Genomic DNA, 15,370 nt, shown 5'->3' with positions numbered 1-15,370 from the left:
GAGAACAAGTGTTTAAAAACAAGGCTCTATACACAGTTATGAAGTAATTTAAATATAATATATATATATATAATTTAAGTTAAAAACATCTTGCAGTACTACATTACTGACAGCTGAAAGTCAGACACCAACTGTGATGGCACAGATCTGTAAAGTGCTTTAGGGAAAAATTGCTAACTGGTATAAATCTGATTTTAAAATAAAGATAGCACAGAGGGAAGTTTGAGTTAATTTAAATAGGAACATGTCTCTTCCCAGTGGTCAATTTGGTCAACCAGCGGTGGCTTAGAGAGGTAGCTTTCTTATTTTTAAATCCATTAGCCTGTGCTGTGGCATGTGGCACCTTGCTTTGGTGACTAACATCTTCAAATCTGGATGTTTCCCCAAGTCTGCTAATGGCTATATCTGCGTCAGAACCAAGTTTATCTTCTCTCAAAGATTTTGTGTTTCCAAATAAGTTTTCCAATTTTGGACAAGGATGAGCACGAGACCTCAACTGATTATTTAATCCGGGGCCTACAGAAGTGTTTTCAGTACGGAATCACTTCATCTGCCATGTTTAGCTACCATGAAAATGTGTCTTTCCACAGTTCAGTCATGGAGAGCCTGTCACCGCAGTGCTGATGAAACCCTGATGGACAAGGGTGGCTCGTGAAGGCTGGTGTCAGCTTTCTGTGCCATCCAGTCCAAATACTCCCAGATGGAGCTTGCCAATTGGAAAATTCACTTAGTTTTTCTCAGATTAATAGATATACTTTTTTTTTTTTTTTTTTTAGAAAAGCATGACTGTCTGATTAGGTGATAGCTGTATAGATGGGCCCATTTCCTATCCTGTAGACTCAGAGTAGAAATGTAAGTTGTACAACATATACTGGAGTGGTGTGCAACCAGAACTGGACCCAGTATTTTCAAAGCAGGTCCACTAATAGCTCACAAACAGTGGCTTCTGGCTGTTTCAGTACCATACTTTGGAGGAAGGTAGAAATCATTGGTAAGGCACAAATACTTTATTGTGAATATACCTTTGCTGTGTGAAAAATGAGCTCAAAGCTGATGCTGGATGACAAATCTGAAATTGACTTATTTATCCAACTGGCATGTGTAGTTTTCCGGCTGCAGCTCCGGAGCCATAGTCAATGTGTAGTCATCTAACTACCTCCTTGATAGGCATAAAGAAGTAATTAGCTGCCTAAGCTCTGTCAGAGCTTATATATATTTGCCTCAATGAGCTCCTATGAAATTCTAAATACAAACCTGGAAGTGACTCCAGGCCTCAACGCTGAGGCAAAGGCAGCTGCTGTGTCAAAACTTCCCCCCGACTTCCATTGTCAAAGGCAAACTGGATTTCTGGTCCTAATGGCCATTACTCAATTCCAAGCCATTCCCGGTGGCTGGGATGCAGCTCTCCCACAAGGCATCATTCCCTCTTACACACCATGTTGGTTTCAACACGAGACGTTGTACATCTCATGCCCTGACTTATCTTTGTGCATGTTGTCTATGAATAATTCAGGACGTCTCCAGACAAGTTTACAGTTTCATTCCAAGTGAATAAGCAGCAGTAACAAATCCGATGCAAAAGTGTAGCAACAGACTGCATAGCTCGTGTAAAGCAAGAAAGGTTTCCATGGACACACTTTTGCTCCGTTGGGAGGTTTTAAGCGAGAAATACAGCATGAGTGTGGCGGGTTAAGGACGTAAGAGAAGACAGACTGTTCCAGAGAGTAGCGTCCATCAGTCATGTTCAGCTGGTCAGTGGGGCAGGAGTGTTCGATGAGTGTTGGAGGCAGCTGGCAGGATGAAAGCTGTGCAGGATGCCTGGCCCTGCAGTCCGAGGCTGGTCCGAGCTCTGCCAACCTGCTGTGCCAATTAATCACCATCGGTGGGATGACTCCCAAAACTCCTCCTGTGACAAGAGCTGCACCCTTGACATTGCAGGTGTGCCAGATGCTCAGAGCTCAGGTGCCAAAGTCACACCGTGTAGAACATGTGCACAAGCAGGTAGACCTGTACATGTAAATCCTTTGGGAGTATAGACACTTTGTTATAATTTTGCAGTGTTTCTGGGTATGTAGTTCACTGATTTTGTCTTTTTTTTTTTTTTTTTTTTAAAGCCAGAAATTGTACCAACCAGTTCAGAGGATTTTGCTAGAAACAAGCAGAATTCTTGTGACAATGTGTTTGGCAAGGATAACACTCAGCAGATTTCAAGGACGTTTTGACAGGAAACTTTAAGATACGTTGTCAGTGTTATAACAAGAAAGAATATCCTCCTATGAACATGTATCGAGATTTTTCTCCTTGATTGTTTGGTTAATGATCCCAACCTTGATAGCTGCTACAAGGGAAGATCCAGCAGCTAGAGACCTGAGATGAAGAAGATGAAGAATCATGGATTTCTAAATTAGAAGAGTTCAAAGGTAGAAACAGGTAATAAGGAAATGAAAAGAAAAATCTTTGTGATCATCATCCAAACTCTAGGGGGAAATAAAGAAATCTGCTGTGGATAGGAGGTTCTCTCCATTCAGCCCTTCAGGTCAAAGGGTTTTCTGTAGTTTCCTTCATTCAAGAGAGTAAATAAAATGAGTACAGGTTTAGAAATAAGGAGGGAAGCCCTAAATGTGCCATTTGGGACCTCATGGGCCTTAATGAGTGGGGAAGAGAATACAGTGCTTTGGGCAGAATGACTTTACCCTGTCAAAACTCATCAGACCTAAATTACTTGATTGTTCCTGTTATGCTTCTCCCTTGTACTATGTTAGTAGCCGAAAGCTGGACCAGCTTTACAGGTGGATTTGTGAATTTGTTGGGGCTCAGGGTTTGGGCTTTTAAAATCTTTTATTCACACTTTTTTCAGCACAGCTTGTTTCTTCATTCCAATGTTTTCTGCATGTTCTATGAACAGGGATTGTCTCCTGCTATATTAACATATCCTCCTTCTGGTATGAGAGGTCCTGCACTGGAACAGGGGTGCCTCTCTTGCACAGAGCATATCTAACTTTTTATTTTTACAACCAGCTTCTAAAGGTCTTGGTTATCTCTTATCTGTTATTTGGCTAAAGAATCTACAGCAAAGAATCCTACAAGTCTTTCCAGTTATCAGCCAAACTAATTGAAAAAAGTCTCATTAATTTCTTTAGGGCAATTACTACATAGTGAATAATGCAGCAAGTCACTCCAAGCTCCTGTGTAACGTTTTCTTGCTTTATGGATTGTTTCCTAGCATGCCTGCAGCAGAGCTGTTTATGTTGTTTTCACTTTGTAATTGCGTGCATGAAGAACTACAATAAACATAATTAAAACCAAATTTCCCTATCTCTCCTCCTATATTTCTTCTCGTGACTCTTCCTTTCTCTTCATCTTCTTCATTCTCCTGCTTCCTTTCTTATTTTTTACTTTATGTCTTCTGCTTTGTCTTCTGCTTCCTCTCCCTTCTCAGTTCCTTTCTGCCTTTTTTCATATTCCATGTGTTTTTCAGAGTCCTCAAAGGGCCTTCACTTAGCATAAGCTGGGGTTTCCAGAGATGACAAGTTTGTGGGCAGATGCCAATAAGATTTGAAGCTGAAACACAATCATAAAAAAAGATCTACAAACTCTTGCAAAACTGGCTTGTAGAGACTCATACCTCTGAATGACATATGAGCAGACTGTCTACATTGCTTGGATTTTCCATTTAAGGTGATCAAATGTCATCTTTCCACCATTCATCCAACTGTCTTATTTTGCATTGATTTTCTTTTTAAGGAGATGGCTGTTACAATATGGCAAACAGAGCTGGATTTTATTCCCTGAAATGTCCTTCCTGCATCTGGATTTGTGAATGCAGCCCCTCTACTAAGGATCAAGATTTTAGGGCTCTCCAGGCTTTGCTTCTGGGTGACCATGGGTTGACCAGCTCATCCTCGGTCACCTGCTTTGCCGTCTGCAAGATGGAGATATTGAGTTCTTTGTAAATTACTTGGAGTTCTACAGATGAGAAAGGTGTTTAGTGTATAAAAAGGCTTTATTCTTTTACTCACACTGAGGAAGCCCTAAACACTCTTGATGAGTGTTCAGTCCTTGCACGAAGAGCAGATGAAGGCTGACCACTGGGATGAGAGAGATGAAGTTTTCCATAAAATTTAGCAGTTCACCTGAACAATATGCAGAAGCTGATGTGCATTACCAGGTGGGATGTTTTTAATTACTTCTTCCTCTGCATCTCAGGAAATGCCATCTCATCTCATTATGCAGTTTCTGCTCACTAAGTGGGAATAATTGGCTACTAGAATGATGCTGCTTTATACAGACACTGTCCGTGATGCTATGACAGAAAGTGTATCCCTTTGTTAGAAAGAGAAGACATCCTGACTGTGCAGAACACCAATATCAGTTTGCATTTTTCTATCTTTTTTTTTTTTTTTAAGGGTTACTTTAGCACTAGCTCAGAAATTTTGTTTGGCCAGTGGTGAGGACTGTAGGATTTGGCTTTTGATGAGCATGGTACAAATTTCACCTTGCCATCTTTGAGAAATGTCATACTTGAGGTTTCAGGAGAATGCTCTTGCTCTGCACAGACTTATCCTCATGAATCCTGTTCTGACAGACATAATGAAACATAGATTAATACTGTCATGCTAAAATGTTCTCTCATGCATCTTTGCTAAGTTTGCATTAAGAAAAAATGTCTCAAGGTGTAGAATGGGATTATATTTTGTTCTTACAAATGCACAGCTTCCAAGTTGCTTTTAATGTTATTTACCAGTGAAAGAAAGGAAGGTTAGTGTTGTCCCCACCCCCTCGCCCCCATGCTTGCTGCTATTACAAAATACCCCATGTGAAGAAACAAATCTAATAACCAAAAATTCCCAACAGCCACTTAGGCACTTAGTGGCTACAGAGGGGAAAGTGTTGCCTGTTGTAAGCTGAAAGGAGGAAAAGGCAGCTGTTCTCAGGCTGCCTGCAGCAGGCAACTGGGAGCAGCACGGGCAGAAGCTTCCATTCCTTGTGCACAGTGGTTCCTGACACTGAGCATCAACTTTCCCTTCTTTGGAGAGGCAATCAGACCAGCAGGTATGATATCTGTGATAGAGTAGGGTGATATTTTATGAACTGTTAATAGAGGAGGTCAGAGAGGAAGCTTGTTCCTTCATCCAGGTACTCAGGCACTGTGGGAGAGGCCTTTGTAAATGTACAAATGGTCCCAAAATATCCCATTTGGATAAAGGAACAGGTTTTTCCAGCAGGCTGTATGTGACCATGTGTACATCAGGACAGTCAGAAAAAGCTATGTGCAGCCCAGTGGGACATATCTCTTTTTCTTTTTGGTGGTGTCTAGTGGAATACAAGCTTGTAAAGAACTTTTTCAGTCCAGTGGTCCACTTACATAGTATTTTCATGGATATTTTCCTAAAGGATTAATCTGGTCAGTTAGGCCAGTCAACCCCTCTACTCCTTATGAATACATTCAATTTTACATCCCACATCAGCACTAGGTACAGCTTAGCCTGACCGACTATCAGAGAGCAAGGATGGAGATGAATTAACAATAGAGGTTTTCAGACACAGTTATGAGAAGGACTCCAAAGTCCTTGAAGTCCATGAAGACAACTGAGAGAATTAGATCCTAAGTTTGTCAAGGGCTGAAATGGGCCCACTGACAGGAATTACTACAAAAAGACACTTTGCTTTGTCAAGTCCTATCTGCACTTGCAAATGGCACGATACAGGTGGCTCAGTGTAAATACAGGTGCCACAATTTCTTTAATGCTATAGGTAATTAAAGACTCTTGTAGGACTAAATATGGCAGCAATCTTCACCCGACAAACTCTTCTACCTGTTTAAATGAAAGGTTCCTTGTGCACTAGAAGGGAAGAGTTGGGGCTTGATCCAGAATTTGTGGAAAACCTTTTGGTTCCAAATTTTTTGTCTGCAGACAGACTTCCCCTTGGCTTTGCTGGCTCAGGCCCCTGGAGACCACGTGCATGTGAGTTTTATCGTGGATGTTTCTCGTAGCTCTCCAATCCAAACTGGGGGTCTTGGCAGCGAGACAGCCTAGAGGGTTGACCCAGGTCTGATCTCACGCTGCACCAAGGGCAAGGCAGCTCCCTGTTTCCATTTTAATTGTGTCACTGTTAGCCAGGGCTCGTGTCTGCTTCCTCTCTCACCCCACAAAGAGAAAATGTGTGCCAAAATGCTTCCTGTTTTTCACTGCCAGCTGAGTCGTGCACTCAGGGTGAAGCTCATTAGGGCAGTGTGTGGCATTAAAAAAAGGCAGCCTCCAATAGTGGAAACAATCGTGTCTCAGCATCCTGTTGCTGAGCGGACTCAAGTGGAAATCAGGCTTCAGAGCACAATCACTCCAGAAACAAAAACTGAAAGAGGGAAGGCAGTCACATTCAGCAATTTAAACACACCAGGGAAAGTGGGCATGTATTCCACACAGACAGTGTAATTGTTCTTCGCTTCAAAGTAGGAAAAAGAGCCTTATAGAAACACCTAATGGCACAAAATTGCTTATAGTCAGAAGGGTTTGTCTTCTTTCCCATAGTAGGAAGGGGTTGTCCATTTTGGCAACCCTCTTCTGGCTGATAGTGCCAAACACACATTATAACAGCATTATCCTGTTAATTAACCTTCTCAAAAAGAAACCATTTTTGACAAAAGCACACATCTGTGTCCTTACCACACTTTTCTGTACTCTATATTCCTCAGCTGCGATGTTTCTCCTTCCCTCTGTCTCAGGTACTTTTTCCTAAGCCCTTTCAGTCTAAATTGTTTGAATAATGCTGGTCATTTTGTACAATAAGGACTTATTTTTCTCTCAGAGCAGGTTACAGGGCTGTTATGGCTAACTCCAATCTCACACGTGGAATACAAGACAAAGAAAAACTGTCTAGTGTTTCAGTCTCTCTCCTTTCTTGGTGGCTAAAACAAGATTTCATAATAATGTTTATGTTTAGAATTTCTGCAGGAATAAGCAGATCAGTATCACTGTGTATGTAGTAAGTTTAAAGAGCTGTTAATAGACAGTTGGATGGCTTAGGAATTTAAAACCTTCATTACTATGTCATCAGTTCAAAGTCAACTCAGTTTACCAGGGATGCCTGATAGCATCAGTCTATCCTTCCCAGATGAAGCAGGTATGCTTGTCCAAACTTGGAATCGCAATTCCACAGAAAAGTCGGGAATTACAATCGTTTCGTTCCACGATTTCCTGCAAAGCAACATTTTGGAAAATGGTGTTTGGGCTGCCTTTTAAATTTTCAGCGCTCACTTTTAATTTTCATTTGGCCTGCAAAACATTCGTAAACAGCCAAGATTAAAAATACTCCAAAAAGTAAAGTGATGTAACAATTTAATGTAATAGATAACAATTATTCTTAAGGAATGGATTCTGAAAATACTTATTACAGTTATGGTCAAGAAAGGACATATTCTATAATAATGTGTCATTTTGGTTGTTTTATCCAAGAGAAATAATTATGAAAGGCCCTGTTTTGATTTTTTTCATAGGAAAATACATCTGTTAAAGCTGTCAGAGACAAATTTTATTAATGTGTTTTGAATGTCCTCCTGATTTTCTATGTATACAATTCTTTATGAAGAAGGGAAGGGGAAGAACTGGTTATTTGGAGTATTCCATTTAGAATGTCCTAATGATTCTCTAGTGATCTTGGAGTCATTTTCCACAGCCACCAGTTGTGATCTTGCAAAACGGACTGTGACAAAAAGGAAGTGAGGGAAGGAGGGACAAAAAGGAAGGGAGGGAGGGAGGGACAAAAAGGAAGGGAGGGAGGGAGGGACAAAAGGAAGGAAGAAAAAGAAAAAGAAAAAGAAAAGAAAAAGAAAAAGAAAAGAAAAAGAAAAAAAAGAAAAAGAAAAAGAAAAAGAAAAAGAAAAAGAAAAAGAAAAAGAAAAAGAAAAAGAAAAAGAAAAAGAAAAAGAAAAAGAAAAAGAAAAAAAAGAAAAAGAAAAAGAAAAAGAAAAAGAAGAGAATAAGAAAAAGAAAAGAAAAAGAAAAAGAAAAAGAAAAAGAAAAAGAAAAAGAAAAAAAAGAAAAAGAAAAAGAAAAAGAAAAAGAAGAGAATAAGAAAGACACAACACACTGTTTCTTTAACAGTGTATATACAACATGGTAACTTGTCTGTTAAACAATGCTTTCCCCTTCCAGATGTTCCATAAGGAGAGAGTGGGTCTTTGAAAATATGTAGTTCTAGGTTTTAGATATTTTCCTGATGATACCCACCAAGCAAGGTCAGAGGCTAAAATGTAACTTACTGTTTGTCTGCCCGTTTCCACCATCATTGGAAAAAATAAGTTATCTAAAAGTGATTGGTTTCTGCCTTGCAAAGCCAAGTGAGGAGTTCAGAGATGCTGATTCTTTCCTTGTCTGTGAAAAGTCACTTTATGTTTATCTGTGTTGCTCTCCCAAGGGAGGAGTTTCTTAATTAATTGGACTCTGGTGGTGAGAGTGGATAAGATAATGGTGTAGTGAGTCCAGTTCTCGGCCGGTGAAATGCTCTGGACATTGGTTCTACTTAACCCTACCTTAAATAATCAGAAATATTCATCATCTCTTTGACTCTGCCAATGTCAGTAGGAATGTAAGTGCCAATCTGACATAAATAATAAAGAAGGAGGCAATTTTCTTAAACCACAAAACTCAAATGTGGAAAATCTCCTCTTTCATTCCCCCCCAGAAAAAGTCTTTTGCTTTAATCACTTTTTTAATTGAAGATTTTTTAAACTATGACTCTTTTCTCTAGTGCCATGTTTATTCAGCATTTTGTCTATGAACTCTTTATGGTCCACAAAGTAGGGTTCAGAAAAAAGTCAATAAATAAAGAAGGTTCATATATGCTCTTGGATAATCTATCCACATGGATAGCTGTGGAAAATAGAAAGGGTTTGGACATCCATAAAGCAAAAAATTGCACTTGCAGTCACTGAGAAGTAGGGGAATCTTGGTATCTGGAAATGATATATTCAGTCTAAAAGACTTTCCCATAAACTACTTAACAAATAAGTTAAGGTGATATAGGATCGTTTCATGATACTTTTCAAAACATGCAATGAAACTGATAAACTGATACTCACTTCAGAATTCCTAGGAAAGCCAGACAAACTCAGGATTTCATACATACAACACGTAGGTCCTGCTTCCCTGAGGTGAGAAGTCTCACATGCTTTTTGAGTATGCTTGGACAGACATTATTTCCTGTAGAAAAACTTGTGGTTAAACAAGACCAGTGAAACAAATCACTTGCTAATACTCTTTCAAAAGAAAAATGTAATGTGGAATTGCTCCATTCCAGCCATCAGATTGCAGTGTCCTATTTTTTTTTTTATATATATTTTTCTGATCTGCAATAATGACATGTTTCTCCTGGTATGGTATCTGACATCAAACGCATCCACATGCTCTGAATGCCAGGGAAATCTGATGGGTTTTGGTCACCTTCTGACATTCCTCTGTGTCCTGAGGCTGAAATCAGGCCTTGTCTCTTCCCTGGTAACACACCTTACAGCAACAGGCACAAGCTGACCTGCGTGTTTCTGCAGCTAAACTGCCCTTTATTTGGAAAGCTTTGTCCCATTGTGTAGAGAGAGATCTTTTGGCAGTTATTATTATTATCATTACTATTGATTTTTTAGAAACAGAGAAACTCTCCACACCTTTTCTGCAAAGCTGCACTTTCATGTCCAATAAAGTCCTCAAATTTTTTTATCATCTGGTGGACTTAATCAAAACATCCTCCTGCTGATGGTTATGTAGTTTATACTCATATGTGAGCACACATGAACACACAGAAACACGTGATCACGTTAAAGGTGAATCATGAGACATGTAAGTAGAAATTACTCCCTTTCCTGGGGGTTTTAACCAAGGGTGAAAAGGAAAGAAAATCATTGTCTCCTTGACTACATCACATTAGTGGTAAATGTAGATGTATAGTAATAAATGCTTCGTGTTAAGCTACTACACCTCCAATGATATCGTGGATCTGACTGAAGGGAATAATTAAAAGAATGCCTACTTCTCTTCTTTGGAGAATCCAGCAGTCAGTTGTCGTTGCTGAACTCTGAGTTCCCTTACAGCTCCCGAGTGAGACTGTGATTAGGTGAAAAATAATTCCACATCACTGATTTCTAATTTCTAAGAGAGGCAGAGTGAGGGGGTGTATTATCTTCCACAGTGCAGAATGCTGCCTTTCCAGGTCTGTGTAGCTTTCATGCAAAATCCCAGCTTTAACTTAAAATTAACCTAACTTTTTAGGTCAAGACTCAAATTTTCAGGGTGGCAACTGCACAAATAGCCCCAAGGCCAGAAACACTAAGAGGTAGAGATGTTGGAGTCAGTAAGAGTTACGTGCATTGAACTTCTTGGGAAATCAAGTAACTTGTGCCTCTCCATCCTACTGCTTGATTCACGAGCAGTTCTTGTGGATGCCAGTGGGGCAGGCCCCATGTGTACAGTGAAATCTCTGCAGGGTTGAGTCAGCTATTTTGTGAAGTGCTTGTCTTGATCTTAACTTGAAACCAGTGAGGCTTGAGAATATTTTCTTGTTTCACATAAGAGATGAGTTGAACAAATACTGAAGTTAGTGTTTGCACTGAAGAAATGCCTGAGCAATCTCGAGACAAGGTAAAATTGTTAAAGCACACGTTATCTTAAAGTAACCAAATATCACAGCCTAACTCTGAGCTGTAATTGTCTAGTTCAGCACCTTAGAACTTAGAAGTGGCTGCAGCTTCATGAGAAAACCAGCTGAAACTGGAGATGGTGGCACCTTAGGGAATGCTTCTGTGGCGAGGAGGTGATATTTTCTAGACTGAAGCACCATTTCACTTGCTTGTTATTCTCAGATGCTCACAGCTGAGCAGTCTGAGTCAGTGAGACACAGCAGTACCCCAGGAAAGTTTGTGTTTTCAAAGGAACTGAGAAGTGATTGCAAATCACTGTGATTGTGTGAGTACCTCTGAACTTGTTCTCACAACTTCATGAGTGCAAACTGGAAGATTAAATGAAGGCTGAAATGGAAAAAGAATTATGATGTCACTTGACACACACTTTAAGAGAAAATGGTACTGTGGCATCAACTCAAACTCTACTCAGTTTACCAGGGACCTCTGACAGCATCAGCCTCTCCTTCTCAGATGAAAGAGGTATGCTTGTCCAAAGCTGGAATTGCATTTCCACAGAAAAATCAGGAATTACAAACGCTTCATTCCACAATTTCCTACAAAGCAATGTTTTGGAAAATGGTGTTTGGTCTGGCTTTTAAATTTTCAGTGATCACTTTTAATTTTCATTTGGTTCTGAAGACAGAGAGCAAGAAAGAAGAATACACTCTATGGAAAAATAACTTTTCCTCACAGAGTGAAAGCTTGGCTTTGGTGACCAAAGGAATGGTTTGTTCAAAGGCAACCTAGTGAAAAATGGATGAAATTCTGAGTTCCCTGTAGCCAAGTCTCTTTGGCTCAAGGACATCCTTAAGCCTTAAGTAGCAATTACAGGAAAGAGCTTGCAGTGATTGTTTCGATATCACTGCAACAGAAAGTATATATCACAACATGTTTTATGAAGTGCTCCCTGGATAATGTTTGGAAGTTAACTTTGCAATATAAAGGTAAAAGTTCCCCTCCTGTTTGAAGGGTTTCATGAAAAGAGAAAAAAAAAAAAGGATCGCCCACTGACAATTTCAAAGACCAATTTTAACAATATCACACTTTTGTTTGTTTATAGTAAGGCTCTTGTCTAAACTTGAAGATTCAGGGTTGTTTTGCCCTGGAGTAGTTTTGTTGGCACTGTTCATAATCTTTTAAATTCCAAGCTGGATTTTGGAGGACAGTCAATGTATTACTTCATAGGAAAGCTATTATTTCATACGAATAATCAGCACTGCATTCTGCAGGATGGTGATCGTGAGGCTTAGTGCTGAGCTGCTGCTGCTAGGAATGCTGACTGTGGTTTTCATAATTTGCAATCCAAAGTGGAATAAACTGTGGAATAAACTTGGGCTGCCTGAAACATCGTGCCCAGGTGTATGGGCTACTCACTGAATGATCGCTCTGAGGAAGAAAGCCAGTGGAAGCCCTTTTGTGCTCATGGATGTGTTTCCTCCCCAACACCAGCTACATCTGCAGAAAGAGCATCTAGCAAAAGTGAAAATGGCTGCTGTGTAATCCCTTGCCATGTGGAAGATCGCTGCCTGTAGAGTGACCAGACTGCAGACACTTGCCTGACATCCTCCTGTCCATAGCAGAGTGTCACTGCAATTTTTATCCAGTCCCAAAGAAATCAGACTGTAAAATGTTAAAAGGCCCATGAGGAAGATCAGGAAAGAGGAGATATTTTTTACTTGCCGTGCTTTTCAGGTTGTCAATCTGCAGATCTCTGTTCTGGTCACACTTACGGTAGCTTCTTGTAATCCTGACTATAAATTTTTCATCTGTTTTCTGAATTAATCTGTCATAACGATGTGGGGATATCAGTGCTGTAAGGTTGCTATTATCTGTATGATACAGCCTAGATATCCTTATAGATGATTAATTCTAGAGTAAACCATTTACCGCAACACCCACATAACTTGTATGTGAGATACTGATAGTGTTGGACTCTCCTGGAGCACAGGAGGGTATTGCATAAAGAATCCAGTACACAAACCTAAAATATTGACAAAGACAGTGCACTGCTTGTTATGGAGTTGCGAGCAGTCATAGCAACCTGGAGAAAAATTAAACCGTATTTGGCACTGCGTCTCTGACATTAAGAAAATGTGATTATTTCTAATGGCAGGCTATGAAAACAGTTTTAATTCCAGGACATTTCAGCGTGCTCACAGGAGTTTGAAATATCTCAGAAATGACATTTCCACACGAACTGTGGAGTTCACTTATGAGAGTCTGAAGTTCAGGCCATAGGTATTTGCACGTGACCTCAAAAGTCAGCGAATATACTTGTGAGAGGACAGGTAAAATGAACAGTTCAGTGTTTTTCTGAGCTATTTTTACCCAACATCAGACATTTTCACAAGTCTTTGTAATTAGTCTCTCTAATTTTAAAATTTTTATTTAAATTTATTTCCTCTGACTTGAATATTCTGGTAAAAGCGTGGAGTCTCAACAGCTGCTACCTGTTCTGGAGAACAGAACAGGAATTTGCACCTAGTGAATGCTAAACCTTTGTAAGAGCACTGTGGTCATATCACGTTTCTTCCTGAACAGGCATGTTTCGAGAGAAAGTAAAAGAGAGACACTTCACTGAAGAATTTCCAAATTAAATAGTCCTCCCTTTGTGCCACTGGAATTGAATGCTAAGGCATATCGTTTTAATGCCAGAAAGGACGATTTAGGATCATCTTGCCTGACAAAAGCCATAGATTTTTATCAGACTGGTTTGTTCCTTGAGCCTCTCACTGTTGGTAGGGCACACAGGTTCAATTTCAAGGCTTCAGCTGAGAAGGAATCCAGGGTACCCTTGAGCAAGAGATTTGGTTGGAGATCTGGACTGTGAGGAGTGCATGCCTTTGCTCCTGAATGCAGTTAGCATAGTTGCATCATGCTCTACCCTTTTCCATTAGTTTAAAAAGGCCTCTGCTCTCAGAGGTTACAGACCATGTTCAGATCCCTTTTTTGCCTTTCTGGGGATGAACCAAACAGTCTAGGAGTCATAAAACTCGCCCTTAGAAAAAAGGTTAAACTTTAGATTGTTGCTCCCTCTGAAAGGTGACTGTAAAAACACTGCTGTGGCGTTTCATGATTATGGTTCTAATGGTTTCTATATAAAGAGCTTTGGTTTACCAGTTAAAATGCAGCGTGACTGCCTGGCAGACCTTTCAGTTTTATCATAGTCTCTGAGGGAAGTTGAGACTTTTGCATCCTGTCTGTCATCACAAGCAGAAAACCCAGATTAAATCTGAGCAGGGACTGAAGATTGGTGTCGTGGTCCATGGCCTACCTCCCTCTCCTCGTAGAGGAAAGGGGTCATGCAAAACGCAGTAGTTTTGTTCAGTGAGAGGATTTCACTTAGTCCTTTTTTTCACAGTAATGCTGCCCTTTGAAGCAAAGAAACCTCCCCCCCTCCCTTCTTGTTGCAGTTGGTGGGTGTAAGTAGAAAGAAAATTCCATACTTTAAAGATAGGAGTTACTAAAATAGTGGCTTAGATTGGTGACTGTAAGGAGGAAAACCTAAATACAGAAGGAAGGAAGGAAAAAGGGAAGAAGAAATTAAGAAAAGCAACAAATATTTGAGGAAAGAATACCAGCGTTTCCTATTATTGTTTCTTCCTACCACTTCTTCCAGTTTAAATCTTTCCTTTGGTTGTAGGCACCAATCCAGCAACTATATGAAGCAAGTAATTAGTGCTATGTATGGAAATAGTGTTATTAACTTAAGTGACCACAGTCAAGATCAGATTTCTGTTCCTTTTTTTTCCTATAATATACATGTAGAATTATATATCCCGCGATGGAATATTTCTTTTGCAATTTGTTAATTGCCTTTTTTATTATGAATACTCAGAGAGCTACAAAAGGCCATAGGGCTCCAACAGCACTTAGAAACGCAGTCAGATCTGCAATGGGAAATAAAAAGATGAATTAAACAATCCTCAGATGCTTTCCAAGCCTGGAACACAAGCTGTGGCTGTGTCTTTTCACAATTCAGCTTCTCCCTAAATACAGCCACACTATCAAATAGACAAACCTCAGGCTGCACCCAGGGCTGAGGAGATTCAGGCTCATGTGTTAGAGGGGCACCTGCAAGACTCAGAGGTGAAGGAACAAAGTCTTTAACAAGTGGGGAGCTGAATGCAAAGCCTGTGAAACCCTTTGTAATTCCTGGATTTGCAGGGTAACAGGTGCAAGACGGCTCCTACTGGTCTCTGAAAAACTAACTAAGGACAACAGTGTCTTCCCAAAGACCTTACCCTTCTTCCTGAAGTGCTGGGAATTCAGGCTGCAATGCTCTAGGCTGGGTATCATCACCATCTTTCCTCTGCCTGATGTTTTTACCATATGGAAAAGAGATTTTCAAGTACATTTCACAAGCTGTGTCTATTGCCATTAGTGATATTTAATTCTTGAAGATATATGTATGCTTAAATATTTATTATAAATAAGCCTGCATTATAGAGTTAGAGTCCATTTTAAAATGCAAATCATCTCTAAAAAAGAGATTTAATACAGACTTTATGCAATATTTATTAATTAAAACTAGTTTCAGGGATTCATAGTTGCATAATGATTTATAAATAAAAAATAGTGCTGGAGGATATGTTTCATTTAAACTATTTTATTTTCTTTAGATTCAGTTATATCTAATATTTTGGTAGTTAAATTGAAACCCTGCTCCATAATTTACATATGAGAACATAAGCTAACATC

The sequence above is a fragment of the Myiozetetes cayanensis genome, unplaced genomic scaffold, assembly GCF_022539395.1.
Source record: "Myiozetetes cayanensis isolate MyiCay16 unplaced genomic scaffold, myiCay2020 scf5-8, whole genome shotgun sequence".
Classification (NCBI taxonomy): Eukaryota; Metazoa; Chordata; class Aves; order Passeriformes; family Tyrannidae; genus Myiozetetes; species Myiozetetes cayanensis.
The sequence above is the reverse complement of the archived record's forward strand: the minus strand, read 5'-3'. Positions refer to the sequence as shown.